Below are 8,122 nucleotides of genomic sequence, written 5' to 3'. Positions count from 1 at the left end.
ATCATTTGGAAGGTTATTATAAGACAAAAGATGACAGTGACTCAGTCTAGGGAGATGGCTGTGGAGGTGTAGATAAATGGATGAAATTGGAATTTGAATTCGAGGAAGAGCCAACAAAATTTCCTGATAAATTATTCATGGAAGGTGGGTAAAATGATGACTTAGAGGTGTTTTTATTTGGCAGCTTTATTGAGGTATAATTTATACCACAAAATTCACCTATCACATATATGCAGTTCAAAAGTTTTTAGTGAATTTATAGAGTTGTGCAACCATCCCCACAGTCCAGTTTTGGAACATTTCCATCATCAGAGAAAGTTCCCTCAGGACACTTTGTGGTCAATCCCCACCCCCATCTCCATCCAAGACAACAAGTTTTCTACTTTCTCTTTATAGATTTACCTTTGTGGAAATTTTATATACATGAAATCATGCAATATGAAGTCTTGTGTCTGGCTTTTATCACTTAACATAATGTTTTTAGAGGTTATACATGTTGCATGTATTAGTAGCTTGTTGCCTTTTTTGATGAGTGATATTTATTGTTATGAATATAACACATTTTGGTTTTTTTTTCACCAGTTGATGAATACTTGGATTGTTTCTAATTTGAGCTTACTAATAATACTACTACTAGACATAATCGATTTCCCTTTATCTTCATAGCAATGAAATTATATCATAATCTTTAATCAAATCAATATTCAGCATTTACATTACTATAAATTGTAACTATCCATATTAAGCAGGATTTATCTTCTTATTCAACTTTCTGGTTCCTCCAAGTTAATAACTGCCTTGACTTTTAGATGTATTTGTCACTAAGTGCTTCCCAAACTCTCCAATGAGGAGCTGTAAACCTCCATTAGCTTATTTAGAGATAATGCCCTTGGAATCCTTTATCCACCTGTTCTGATCTTAACTGGTTACTCTCTAAGCCTGCTGCACAGCTGTTGTCCTGGGACTTAGCCCTTTCTCTCCTGTACTGGAGTGTAATTGCTGGATCCCATGATTTCCTTCATTATGGTGAAGCCAATAGTTTTTTGAGAAAGAGTGAATGAGAGATAAAACTTTGTAAGCTTGCATACGTGAAAATGTCTATATTCTGACTTCATGATTTCCTGATTCATAGTTTAGCTGGATATAGAATTCTAAGTTGGAAATATTTTTATTTATCAGAATTTCAGGTCCATTGTTTTCACTGCCTTCTCACTTCAGTGTTGCTCTTCAGCAACTGAACATCAATGTTATTTATGAATTCTCTCTTTGTTTTTTTATTTCAAGTGGCTTTTAGAATCTTCACTCCTATCCTTGATATTTTGAAATTTCATAGCTATAAGTTTTAGAGTGATTATTTTATCTTTAATTATGCTGCATATTCAATGAGTCTTTTCAATTTGCAAACTCATCACTTTCATATCTGAGAAATATTCTTGAATTGTTTTCTTAGTAATTCTCTCCTGTCTCCTTTCTCTGTTCTTTCTATTTCTATTTCTCTATTCTATTTCTTTCTATCTATCAATTTGATATTAGACTTCTTGGATTGTACTCTAATTTTCATTTCTAATTCATTTTCTGTTTCCTTTGTTTTTGATTCTACTGTCTGTAAGATTTCCTCAATGTTACAAACTTTTCCATTGTCTTTAAAAAATTTCTTGTTTCTTTTCTATAGCACCTGTCCTTGTTTCATGATTCAATATCTTCTCTTATCAGATGATAATATTTCTGTTATTACATAATTTTTATTTTGTTTCCTGTATGTCATGTATTCTTCCGTTTTCCTTGTTTCTGATTCTCATTTGTTTGTTTTGTACTTTGTCTTTTCATATTGGTGGCTTTCCTTTAATGTCTGATGGTCCTTAGTTATCTCATATTTTAGAATGAGTCAATTATCTTTTGAAATTTGATGTGTGTGGTGAAACTTTCCAATTGCTGAGCTTCATTGTGAGTTGATTTATTGGAGAAAAAGAGTATATCATTGGTATTTCACCAATATCAGCATCTGTAGGAACTTTCTCTTTAGGATGATTCCTACAAAGAAGAAATCCATTATCCTGATAGGAGGTATGAGCCTGAAGTCTAGGAACTAAGCAGGTGAAAGGGGCAGACTGTCTGGCTTATTAGTATGTAGATTTTCTTGCAATGCCCCAGGTGTCTGAAAGGTGTCCCACATCCACTCTCAGCTGTGCCATGTCTCCAGGTCTTCATTTTATCCAGAGGATCAATTTTCTCTTTTCTGAAACACTAAAGGAGTCATATGAAAAAATTTTAGAAGCTACTACCAAGTTTTTATTCATTTAGTGTATATTGATTGAGCTCCTTACTCTAGTCAAAGCCATGTGTATACAGTGGTAAACAAATAGATGTGATCCCTGCCTGCATGGCATTTATCTACACTCTTTGTCGTTAGGCTTCATGAGGTTACAAGGAACCGAGACAGGTTTCTTCAGATAGGCAAAAAAGGTGTTTTCTCTCCCCACCCACCTGCCCAGATACCTTGGTTTATTGTAAATATGCAGAAAATGTTTAGAAAATGTAGGAAAACAAATAGCCATGGTGCCACGTCTTAACTGAGAAATTGAACAATGGTATCTCATCATTCAGAATCCAGCCATTCTAATTTCCACCCCCAATGCAGAGGTTGTAGAAAGATGCCCAAAATAGCAGCTCTTCCATATTTAAAAAATTTGAGATTGCCTTCTTCGCCAGGACCCCACTATTGATGGATGATTTGGGGTTGGTTGCTGGCCCCTAGCCCAATCAGCTTTAGCCAAGAAGTCAGGGTCAGATAAAACTCATAATGGCAACTCAGTGGGAAGGAACTGCCTTGGAGTTAATGATGGGACAGGCACAATACATTTCCTATTGCAAGTATTATCGTGATACAACACATGCTCTAAAACCAGAAGAATTCTTCTTGAAACTTTTTGTTTGGATTTATCAAAACTTGCCTGATGTGGAGAACACATTTATGCACAGTTTGGGATTTAGGCACCAGAGCTCAGGATGGCCAAGGGCGAAGGGTAAAGAATGACTGGGATGACATTTAAGGAGAGAAAAATGTAGAAATGTTAGGGATTGTCCAGTGTAAATAGTTTCATTACACAGAACCTTTCACATGCTATAATCTGCAAGTTACTCTCTTTGCACTTGTAACACTGGCCCAATCTAGAGCTGCCTTGTAGATCAGCCTAAAGGGCCCATCAGCCCAGAGATACCTATTATAAATCTTACGTCCATTCAAATGAAAGAACATAGAAATAAATTTTCACTGTACAGAAAGGAAGGCAATTCTGAATGTTCTCATTTCGATTAGATCACAGTGCTTGCTCCAGGGGAAACAGGGAATCTTTTAGAAATGTAACAAGCTAGGGGAGATTTTGGTGAAGAATTTCTTTAGTCACAGCAGGAGAATACAGAAGCCTATACTGGCCTATTTGGAGGCATTACTAGACAGCTGCTTCTTATTCCATAGCTCAATACAATGCTCTCTTTGCCATGAATTTCATGGGGCTTTAGGAAAAATCCTACAGCAATTACAGTCTGTGCACAGGAGGTCACCGTGACATGCTCCCCCTCACACCCAGGGCCCAGAGTTCAAGCCCTGGGGTTCTCTAATTTTGATACACCAAATCACTGTTATTAGGTAAATGAGTAGCAGCCATGGTAATCAGACCTTAATTAAAACAAAGTGTATAAAGCTAGCTACTATGCACCACCACCCTAATTTTGGTTCATTGCATAAAACTGATTTATCTCAGGATCATTCACTTACCATAATCATTTCCTGTTTTGAGATGAAATTTTCATTCAGAGAAATTTATAATGATGTTCTCTCTCTTACACTGTCTAGTCAATATCACAGTCTGATGATATTTCCAGAAACAAGCATTCACCAAAGGAAAATATTTTACATATTTCCAGAAATGTCTTAAGGGCGTTTTTCATGTACTGTCCACTAATACCTCTGAGCCTATTCTACACAATCCTGAGAACAGAGTCAAGTATAGAGTTGCTACAATTGCTACAATTTTTGCCCTAGTGTTCAGAGCTTCTGGTAGACAGAATGTATGCCATTGTTCCAGTATGAAGAAAAAAAAAAAATCTAAGTGCCTGAAGACCCAATTTCAACAAATTCCAATTCTCACTTTCCAAAGTGAAAGAAAACATCTCTATTGATTTCTGACATAAACAACTGGATCAAAAGAGCTTACTGTTTTTTGTTCAAAGTCCTCCTCCTCTCTCTCTTTTATGAGTATGTCCTCCTTTGCTTTACTTGTCTATGACTGGCTTGTTATAGAATGAACTCACACTTACATCTTTTGTTGAGTGAATTTTTCCTCTATAGAATTTTTGGGCTACAAAGAACTGCAATGGAGTGATGTGTGGGTGCTGTCTGAACCAGTTATAGCATCATCCAGATGTTCTCAGGAGTTCTTAGCCCTAGATGCTGACTTGGTGGCCAGAGCCTTGGTGTGGGCTCACTGCTTCTATTATTGATGGGCTGGATACTGTCATCAGTGATGGTGCATTTGGCTGCCTCTTGACTAAGTGCAGGAAAACCTGTGGGAACTAAATAATGGTATTTTGCCATTTCACGGTGAATACAGCATTCTGGGAACTCATATTTGCTGTATTTTCACAAAGTCTTAGTTGTTTTCTAAGTTTTTTTTACTTATTTATGTACTCATTCATTTTTTAAAATTAAGATATAATTCACATACAAGAAAATCTACTCTTTTATGGTGTAAAATTCTGTGATTTTGAGTTCTTCACAAAGTTTAGCCATCACAGGTATCTAATCCAGAATATTTTCACCATTCCAATAAGAATCCCATACCCATTGACAGTCATTCCCCATCCCTGCACCCCCAAATTCCTGGTAACCATTTGTCTACTTTCTGTCTCTATGAATTTGCCTATTCTGCACACTTCTTATAAGTGGAATTAAACAACATGTGACCTTTTGCATCTGGCTTCTTTCACATACCATAATGTTTTCAAGGCTCATCCCCATGTTGTAACATGCATCAGCACTTCACTTATTTTTGTGGCTGAATAACATTTCATTATATGGATATACCAGATTTTCTATTAATTTATCAATTGATAGTTGAGTTGTTTTCACTTTTCAGCTATCATGAATAATGTTGCTATGAATATTCACATACAAGTTTTGGATGGTTATGTTTTCAATTTTCTTAGGAGTGGAATTGTTTGATCACATAGTAATTCCATATTTAACTTTTTGAGGAAATATCAAACTATTTTCCAAAATGGACCATTTTACATTCCCACTCAGCAATATGCTCTAATTTCTTTATGTCCTTGCCAGCACCTGTTCTTGTCTGTCTGTTTGATTATAGCCATTCTAACAAATGTGAAATGGTATTTCATTATGGTTTCTATTTGCACTTCTCTAAGAACTATTGATCTTGAGCATCTTTTCATGTACCCATTGGCCATTTGTGTATCATTTTTTGGAGCAATGCTTATTCATATCTTTTTTCCATTTTTTATTTGGCTTATTTGTCTCTCTTTTTATGAGTATGTCCTTCTTTGCTTTACTTGTCTGTGATTGGCTTGTTATACAACAAACTCACACATACATCTTTTGTTCTGAGTGAATTTTTTCCTCTATAGAATTCTTCTGGTATCCTAGATATATAAATATGTTTTAGGTACCTTATCAGATAAATGACTTGCAACTATTTTTTTGTTCATTTTGTATGTTTCCTTTTCACTTTCTGATAATGTCCTTTGAAACAATAAAGTTTCAAATTTTGAAGTTCAATTTATTTATATTTTCATTTGTTGCTTGTGCCATTCATTTATTTTTACAAACTTTTTTCAGTCCCTACAATGATCCAAAATACAAAGATGAATTAAGACACCATTTATGCCTACAAGTCAATCAGACTTCTGCATAAAAAAATAGACATGTGAATAGAAGCAATGCAGAGTCTCATTCCTAGATAGACCCATCACCTCTTTCATCCAGGTCTTTGTTCAAATGTTACCTCCTCTGAGAGATCCTTATGGACCAGCTGACCTAAAAAGCACTTGCTGCTGTCACTATCTTCTGATCCTGCTCTTTATGGCTTTGTTACTTCCTGGCTTTATCGTTCTCCCACCTGAGTGTGAGTTTCACAGATAGAGGAACTTTGTGTATCATTACTGCTGAATCCCAAACATTCACAACAGCATCTGGCACCTGGTAGATGCCCAATAAATATTGATAAAAATAATAGTTGTTATATCACAGATATTGATAAGGTTTGGTTCTGTGTCCCTGCCCAAATCTCATGTCAAATTGAAATCCCCAGTGTTGGAGGTGGGGCCTGGTGGGAGGCGGATTGGATCATGGGGGTGGATTTCCACTTTGGTGCTGTTCTCATGCTACTGAATTATTGTGAGATCTGGTTGTTTAAAAGTGTGTAGCACCACCCCCCACCTTCTTCCTGCTTTGGCCATGTAATGACATTCCTGCTCCTTCACCTTCTGCCATGATTTTAAGTTTCCTGAGGCCTCCCCAGCCATGCTTCCTGTATAGCCTGCAGAACTGTGAGCCAATTAAACATCTTTTCTTCTTCAGGTATTCTTTTATAGCAATGCGAAAACAGACTAATACAGAAAATTGGTACTTAGCAGTGGGGCATTGCTATAAAGATACCTGCAAATATGGAAGCAGCTTTGCAATTGAGTAACAGGCAGAAGTTGGAAGAGTGTGGAGAGCTCAGAAGAAGATAGGAAGATGAGGGAAAATTTGGAACTTTTTAGAGACTGGTTGAAAGGTTATGACCAAAATGCTGATGGTGTTATGGACAGCGAAGTCCAGGCTGAGGAGGTCTCAGATAGAAATGAGAAACTTAATGGCAACTGGAATAAGGGTCACGTTTGTTATCAATTAGCAAGGAGCTTGGTTGGAATGTGACCCTGCCCTAGGGATCTGTGGAACTTTGAACTTGAGAGTAATGATTTAGGGTGTCTGGCAGAAGAAATTTCTAAGCAGCAAAGTGTTCGAGTTATGGCCTAGCTGCTTCTAGCATCCTGTGCTCATATTTGTGAGCAAATAAATAATGTAAAACTGGAACTTATATTTAAAAGGAAAGCAGAGTGTAAAAATTTGGACAAGTTGCAGCCTGGCCATGTAGTAGAAAAAGAAAAACCCATTTTCAGGGGAGGAATTCAAGCCGGGTGCAGAAATTTGCATAACTAAAAGGAAGGCAAATGTCGATAGCCAAGACAATGGGAAAAACACCTTGAAGATATTTCAGAGACATTTGCAGCAGCCTCCACTCCAAATCACAAGCCTAGAGGCTTAAGAGGGAAGAATGGTTTCATGTGCCAGGCCCAGGGCCCTCACTGCTCTTTGCAGCCTCAGAACATGGTGCCCTACATCCTGGCTACTCCAGCTCCAGCCATGGCTAAAAGGTGCCAAGGTACAGCTTGGGCTGCAGCTTCAGAGGGTGGAAATCATAAGCCTTGGAGGCTTCCACATGATGGTAAGCCTGAAAGTGCACACAGTGCACGAGTTGAGGCTTGGGACCCCCCACCTAGATTTCAGAAGATGTTTCCAGGAAAAGCCTGAATGTCCAGGCAGAAGTCTGTTACAGAGGCAGAGCCCTCATGGAGAACCTCTACTAAGGTAGTGTGGAGGGGAAATGTGAGGTTGGAACTCCTACACAGAGCCCCCACTGGGGTACTGCCTAGTGAAGCTGTGAGAAGACAGTGACCATCCTTCAGACCCCCGAACGGTAGATCCACTGAGTTTGCACTATACACCTTGAAGAGCTATAGGCACTCGATGTCAGTCCATGAGACCAGCTGTGGGGGCTAAGTCCTGCAGTGCCAGAGGCAGAGCTTCCCAAGGCCTTGGGAGCCCACCCATTGCATCAGTGTGCCCTGGATGTGAGACATGGAATCAAAGGAGATTATTTTAGAGCTTTCAGATTTAATGACGGCTCTGCTGGGTTTTGGACTCACACAGGCCTGTCATCCCTTTATTTTGGCCAATTTCTCTCAGCAGACAGCCAAGAAATACAAGAGAGTATCTACCCAGTGTCTATATCCCCATTATATCTTGGAAGTAACTAATTTGTTTTTTATTTTATAGGCTCAT

The sequence above is a fragment of the Papio anubis genome, chromosome 10 (genome assembly GCF_008728515.1).
Source record: "Papio anubis isolate 15944 chromosome 10, Panubis1.0, whole genome shotgun sequence".
Classification (NCBI taxonomy): domain Eukaryota; kingdom Metazoa; phylum Chordata; class Mammalia; order Primates; family Cercopithecidae; genus Papio; species Papio anubis.
Note: the sequence above shows the minus strand (reverse complement) of the source record.